Source organism: Pipistrellus kuhlii, unplaced genomic scaffold (assembly GCF_014108245.1).
Source record: "Pipistrellus kuhlii isolate mPipKuh1 unplaced genomic scaffold, mPipKuh1.p scaffold_m20_p_2, whole genome shotgun sequence".
Lineage (NCBI taxonomy): Eukaryota > Metazoa > Chordata > Mammalia > Chiroptera > Vespertilionidae > Pipistrellus > Pipistrellus kuhlii.
The window spans coordinates 163,984,927-163,992,388 of record NW_023425515.1 but is presented as its reverse complement, the minus strand read 5'-3'; positions in this window follow the sequence as shown (position 1 = coordinate 163,992,388).

Genomic DNA, 7,462 nt, shown 5'->3' with positions numbered 1-7,462 from the left:
TTTGGTTAATTCATCTGGTTGTTTAGATGATGGAAGTATAATGTAAGAATTCAGAGACTTGTTTTATTTTCAGAGAATCGAGTATTGTAACTCACAGACATTAGAAATCCAAGGATTTGTTTTCATGGTCCTTATTTTATTGGACCCTCACACCTATATGCTGTAGATAGAAGCAAATGCTGTCTCCTATTTTATCATTGGGAAAATTTAGGTGCAAAACAATAAAGTGAGTTTCAAAGGTAACACATTTAAACATGTTGGAAATAAAATTGAAACATCTTTTGAAGGAGAATTTTTAAACACAGACTGATACTGGCAATGAGAGTGAAAGGAAGGTAATTCTTTACTGAGGAACACTAGTCAGACTACCCGTTTTGAGTCCTGTACTACTTACTGCCTGGAAAGCACGCCTGCCAGGGTGGTGTTTCCCAATAATATTTGTGGTCAGTAATTATAGCAGGAATTCAAACTTGTGTCATTGGTGGTAGATTTTTTTTTTTTTTTAAGCTGTTTTTGATACTAATACATTCAGGTAAGGTCATTTTGTTTAAATCCCGCATAGAAATTTGCCAAATTTGCTAAATGATGCTATAGATTTCTTTGGAAATGTACAGAGTAAGTAAAAAAAAATTATTTTATGGACAGTGAGTGTGTTATCTTTGTTCTGCTTCCTCAGATATGCATTACTTAAAATAGGAGAGACTACCTGGGCTTTTGCCATATTTTCCAACATGGAAGATGCTTGAAATCTATTGCAGGAGGTTGAGGGCTTTCCTGCCATATTTACAGCCCTGAAAAGGTATTTATTAAATGTTAAGATCAGGTGTATTTACTGTTACTTTTTCATATTAAAGCTTCGGCATCCCTCAGAATCCTACTAAGTGGTGGACTTAACGCATTTGTCAATGAGATACCTGGCCAACAAAATGCTTTTGTGTTAAAAATGTTACTTGGAATATTCAAGATTTTCGTTAAAGTGTTAGTGTTCGCCCAAACCGGTTTGCTCAGTGGATAAAGTATCGGCCTGCAGACTCAAGGGTCCCAGGTTCGATCCCGGTCAAGGGCATGTACCTTGGTTGCGGGCGCATACCCAGTGGGGCATGTGCAGAAGGCAGCTGATCGATGTTTCTCTCTCATCGATGTTTCTAACTATCTCTCCCTTCCTCTCTGTAAAAAAAAAAAAATCAATAAAATATATTTTTTAAAATAAAAAAAATGTTTTTGTGTTCAAGTATTTTACCTCCTTTTCAGGTCTTAGAGAACAGGTTATGAGGTGTACAAGGTGTTCAGCTTGTTCTACTTTTGTATATATTTGAAATTTTCATCAATAAAATAATATGCAACAAGAGACTTCCCCCAGCTTAGCCTACCCTCCTAAAGGAACTGGAGGGTATGGCCTGGCAAAAAATATGTAAGGTCTGTAAAACCCAGTAACCTAGGTTTTCTCTATATGAAAGTTGTATATGTAGAGTAATTTTCAGCATCTCATTTCTCTCTCTTCAGTAATTGTCAGTGTTCAATAACTGGAAAAACTTTTGTAGTTGGATACTTATTTTATAATTTATACAATTTTATAATTTATACAATTTGTAAGTTTGCAAACATTTAATGGAAGTTGTAACCTTAAAACATTTTTATTCAAATTTATTGTAGAGCAATTGAGAAGGGCAAATTATTCAACCTTATGTAAGGAACACACATACACTTAAGTTCATATAGTTTTGAAATTTTTTTTGTATAATTAGTGACATGGAGACATTAACATTTTCCCTTGCCATTAAATGTAATTCAAAGATATGTCAATCATGAACTATGTGATTTATTTGTTCAGTCCCTAAGACAGAAATTTTTGCTATTTTTTCTCATATATTAAAAAAATAAAAATGATGGGATAACTGAAAATTTGCTTTTCAATTATAGTTGACATACAGTATTAGTTTCAGGTGTAAAATGTAGTGAGTAGACATTTATATACCTTATGAAGTGATCACAATGATAAGTCTAGTACCCATCTGGCACCATACATACCCTGTTTCCCCGAAAATAAGACCGTGTCTTATATTAATTTTTGCTCCCAAAAATGCGCTAGGTCTTATTTTCAGAGGATGTCTTATTTTTCCATGAAGAATACGGTACACATTTATTGTTAAATGAAAATAAAGGAAATTTATTTCCTGTATACGGTACAGTAGTACGGTGGTTGTCAACACAAATCAGACAAACTGTGAATCCTACAGTATCAAGAATTTACTCATTTATTCAATGACAATCATGTCATCATCTTCTGGAACATCATCATAACAATCCAATTCCTGAATTTCCTGGTGAATATTTTGTGACTCCATTTCTTTCAGAATCAGTGGACCAAATCTCTCACGTTTAACCTAGGTGGGGGCCTTATTTTCGGGGGATGCCTTATATTTCACTCAGAAGGAAACCTGTAAGTAGGTCTTATTTCCGGAGGATGTCTTATTTTCGGGGAAACACGGTAGTTACTATATTATTGACTGTATTCCCTATCCTGTATTTTATATCCCATGACAGTTTTTATAATTGGCAATTTATATTTCTTAATTCCTTTCACTTTTTTTGTCCATCCCCCTTCAGTGCTATCTGACAACCCTGAATTTGTTCTCTGTATCTATGAGTTTGTTTTTGAGTTTATGTTTTTTTAGATTCCACACGTAAGTGAAATTATACAGTATTTGTCTTTCTCTTCTGACTTCTTTCAATTTGCAGTAATATCTTCTAGGTTCATCCGTGTTGTCCCAAATGGCAAGATTTCATTATTTTTTATGGCTGAGTAAAATATTCTATTGTGCCCTAACCGGTTTGGCTCAGTGGATAGAGCATTCATTGGCTGTGGACTCAAGAGTCCCTGGTTCAATTCCTGACAAGGGCATGTACCTTGATTGCAGGCACATCCCCAGTGGGGGGTGTGCAGAAGGCAGCTGATCGATGTTTCTGTCTCATCGATGTTTCCCTCTGTCCCTCTCCCTTCCTCTCTGTAAAAAATCAATAAAATATATATTTTTAGAAATATTACATTGTATATAGGTACTACAGCTTTATCCATTCATCTATCAATGGACACCTAGGTTGCTTCCATTTCTGGCTATCCTACCTTATAAAAGAGTAATATGCAAATTAACCATCACTCCGCTCAAGCCACGCCCACCAGCCAATCAGAGTGAGTGTGCAAATTAACCCCAACCAAGAGGGCTGCAGCCACAAAGGGCAGTTGAGAGGCTTGGGTTTCCCCAGCAATAGAGGAGGCCAAGCTTTCCACACACCCTGGCTGGCCTAGGCCTCCACTGAAGGCTACAAAGTTTCAATTATAGAAGATAAATCCCAAGAAAAATGGCGGCAACCACGGAGCTGGAGAGAGCAGGATAGTGTTGCCCCCAGCAACAGAGGAAGCAAAGCTTTTCACTTGCCCTGGCCGGCCTAGACCTCCACTCAAGGATACAAAGTTTCAATTATATTATAGAATGTAAACAAATTCAAACAGAATGGCTGCCTTCAGCAGCCGGGCTTGCAGCAGAGGCCAGGCAGCAACCGGGCCCCAAGCTCCTCACCTGCCCATGCCCCAGGCCTGCCTCCCAGACATGGCTGGAAACTTTTGGGGGAACTTGAGGGTCTGCTGAATCAAGTGGTGAGGGCTTAGATCTGGATGTGTTGAGTTGTGGCGCTGGGGTGTTGATCTGTGAGTGCCTTGGGTGGGGCCTGGATGAGGTTGGTTGATCTATTTGGATGTGTCTTTTGTGTGAAGTGTATCCTTGGGCATGTGGAGGTATTATTGATTTGAGAAAATGCTAAGTAATTGATTTATTACCTGAAAAATTTAAAGTTCTGAAAGTTCTAGGTCTGTTGCCAAAAAGAGGTTTTAAAGCTAACACCTTACTTTTAATGGAGAAAGGGGAAGACAAGCCATTCCCACCCAGAACAGGTAATCCAATTCCAGCCAGCAGCTATCTTTAAACATTGAATGGCTACGCTTTTTGATAGCCCAAGGGCAAGTTTACATGTAAACAAGTTTGCTTCTCAGTTTCCAGGGCATTAAAAACAAGGTTTAAAATTATTAGATTTTAAAAAATTTATTCTTAAAAATATGTTTATTAATTTTTTTAAAAAACAAGGAAATTAAAAAACCTGATGAACAATATTAACTTGATTATAATAGAATCAGAGATACGGGAGGGGAGTGGACTGACAATTCTCGGGGAAAAGGGAGGAAAAGGGGAGTGATGGATGCGGCAAGAGACTGAACATAAACTGCACCTATGGATGAGGACGATGGGGGTGGGGAAAGGGCAGAGGGTGGGGTGGGAACCTGGTGGAGGGGGGAAGAAATGAGGAATATTTGTAATAATATAAACAAAGATTGATTAAAAAAAAAAAAAGAACAACAGAAAAAAAAAAGAAGAAAAAAAGAAATGGCTGCCGCCATTGAGTAAGCAGGAGGCTTGGCTCTACTCCAGGCTACAAAATTTTAATTGTAGAAGGTAAATAAATTCCAGATACCAGGGTCTCTGCTTGGGTCACTAGGGGTGTGACCAGCCTGCAAACCACCACAGGCCCCTCACCCAGGCCACCCACACCCCAAGGGAACCCCCACCCTGATCCGGGACACCCTTCAGGGCAAACCAGCTGGCCCCCACCCATGCACCAGGCCTCTATCCTATCTAATAAGAGTAATATGCAGATTGACCATCACTCCAACCTCAAGATGGCTGTCCCCAAAGATCCTACCCCTATGTGGACAGAAGATGGCCAGCAGGGGAGGACAGTTGGGAGGCACCAGGCCTGCAAGGGAGGGCAGTTGGAGGTGATCAACCCTGTACTAGAGGGCAGTTAGGGGTGTCCAGGCTGGCAGAGGAGGGAAGTTGGGGGTAAACAGGCTAGCAGGGGATCAGTTAGACATCAATCAGGCTGTATGGGAGTGGTTAGGAGCAATCGGGAAGGCAGGCAAGCGATTGGTTGGGAGCCAGAAGTCCTGGATTATGAGCTGGATATCCCAGATTGGAGAAGGTGCAGGCTGGGATGAGGGACAACCCCCCACCCATGCACGATTTTCGTGCACCAGGCCTCTAGTTATAAATAATACTGCAATGAATATAGGGGTGCATATATAATATCTTTTTTAGTTAGTATTTTGGATTTCTTCAAATACCCACAAGTGAAAGAATTACTGGGTCATATGGTAGATGTATTTTTAATTTTTTGAGGAACTTTCATACTGTATTCATAATGGGTGCACCAATATACAATCCCACCAACGTAGTACACAAGAGTACCCTTTTCTCCACATCCTTCAACATTTGTTGATTTATTTTTAAGTAATATTTTAAAATAAATTTGATTTTTACTATTTAAAAAAATTAATGCTGAGTTAATTTCAGAGAGGAAGGGGGAGAGGTAGAAATATCAATGATAAGAGATTCAGTGACGAGCTGCCTCCTGCACAAACCCGTTAGGGATTGAGTCCGCAGCTCCATCATGTGTCTTTGACAAAGGATTGCACCATGACCTGGTTCGTGGATTGACGCTCAACCACTGAGGCACACCTGCATGGCTGATTTGTTAAGTCATTCTGACTAGTGTGAGGTCATCTCTCTAGTGGTTTTGATCTGCATTTCCCTAATGATCAGTGCATCTTTCCATGTGTTGGCCAACCACCTCTATGTCCTCTTTGGAGAAATATCTGTATTTATGTCCGCTGTCCATTTTTCATCTAATTGTTTCTTTGATGCTAAGCTGTATGAATTCTTTACATATTTTGGATATTAACCTCTTATTGCGTATAATAGTTGCAAATAAGTTCTCCAGTAGGTTGCTTTTTTGTTGATAGCTTTCTCTGTGGTACAAAAGCTTTTAAGTTTGATATAGTTCCATCTGTTCATTTTTCCTTTTGTTATCTTTGCCCTAGGAGACTTATCCAAAAAATATTGCTAAGACCAGCGTACAAAATTTATTGCCTGTTTTAGCAGTTTTATTTCAGGCTTTACATTTCCAACTTGTCTTTTAACATATTTTTTATTTTTTGTATGTGATATAAGTGGTCTAGTTTCATTTCTGGAATAATGTTTTTGTGTATGTTTCTATATTATGGTGAATGGGATTATTAATATAAATATAAATGGGATTAGGTAAGAAGGATAAAAATTCTAAGGTTCCTCTGACATACTGCCAAATTACCACCCAGAGAAGTGATTACCAACTTGCATTTCTGGCAAACTATTGTATATGAAATATGTTGGTAAGCTTATAAAAAAGCTTTCTCCAAAGAATTCACATTTTCCTTGTAAAGAATTTAAATGTCTATTTAAAAAAAAAGTATTATTCAAAAGCCCATCAACCAGAAACAGTTATCTTGTGAACTTTATTCATTCCAACCATCTCTTATGGACATATGTGTACATACAATTTTACAAAAATGGGCTCATATGCTGTAGTTAGTAAATATAGCAAATTTTACTTGGGTTTAACAAGATGAAAAAATGTGAAAGTGAAGAAATGCCAAAATTGAAAATTTTCTACGAGAATCTAATTCTGAGTTTCCCTTGAAAATTGAGGACAATTATAGAAAACATTCAAGAGGCTGGAATCATTTATTTCTAGTGTCATGTATATTTTAATTAAAGACAGTATGACTCCTGTTTTGAAAAATGAAACTAGCACACTTAAGAGTCCCTCTATTTCCTGGTTATATTGTTTCTATATAGGCAATGTTCAAATGTTTGAGTCTTATAATTACCCTTTAATTTGCCCCCTACTAGGGATGAGTGTAAACTGGGCATGTGCCCTTGACCGGAATCTACAGGCCCGCTGGCTCTACCCAATGAGCCATAATTCCTAGAGCTGTTTTATTATCTCTTTAGTTTTTTTCATTTTTTCCTCCAACCCGTTTTCTCAATACCTTTATCTTGTATTTTGTTTTCTAAGGTTTCATTTTTCTAGTTTTTCATCTTCATTTACTCTCTTCAACCTAATTTCTATTTCCTTTCATCTCTTCTTTGAACTTGTTTCAGAGAACACATTTCTCCTTTTTTTTTTAGTATTAAGAAGTCATTGTGCTCTATGGCAAAATTTTTAAGGCACTGTAATTCAGATTGGGAAGTGAAATCAATTTAGTGATTTGTACCCAACATTAAAAACTGTTACTAATTAGGAAACATCAGAATGCATTTTGCATAAGGAATAAAATTTGTTGTACAGGCCAAAGTAAAAACAAAAACAAAAAAGTTATAAAGCTACAGTTCCAAGTCCTCATTTACTAGACTGGCTAGCACATACATGACAGAAATGGCCCTTCAGCAGGATTTATCCTTAGGCTCCACCTCCTCTGTAATTTATCAAAAACAGTTTCCGAAGAGATGCTCATCATGTCTTACTGTTATTTTTGTACTAATGAGAATAAGGACAATCAGCTTCCTGCTATAGGTTGGCTATACTGCTCCAA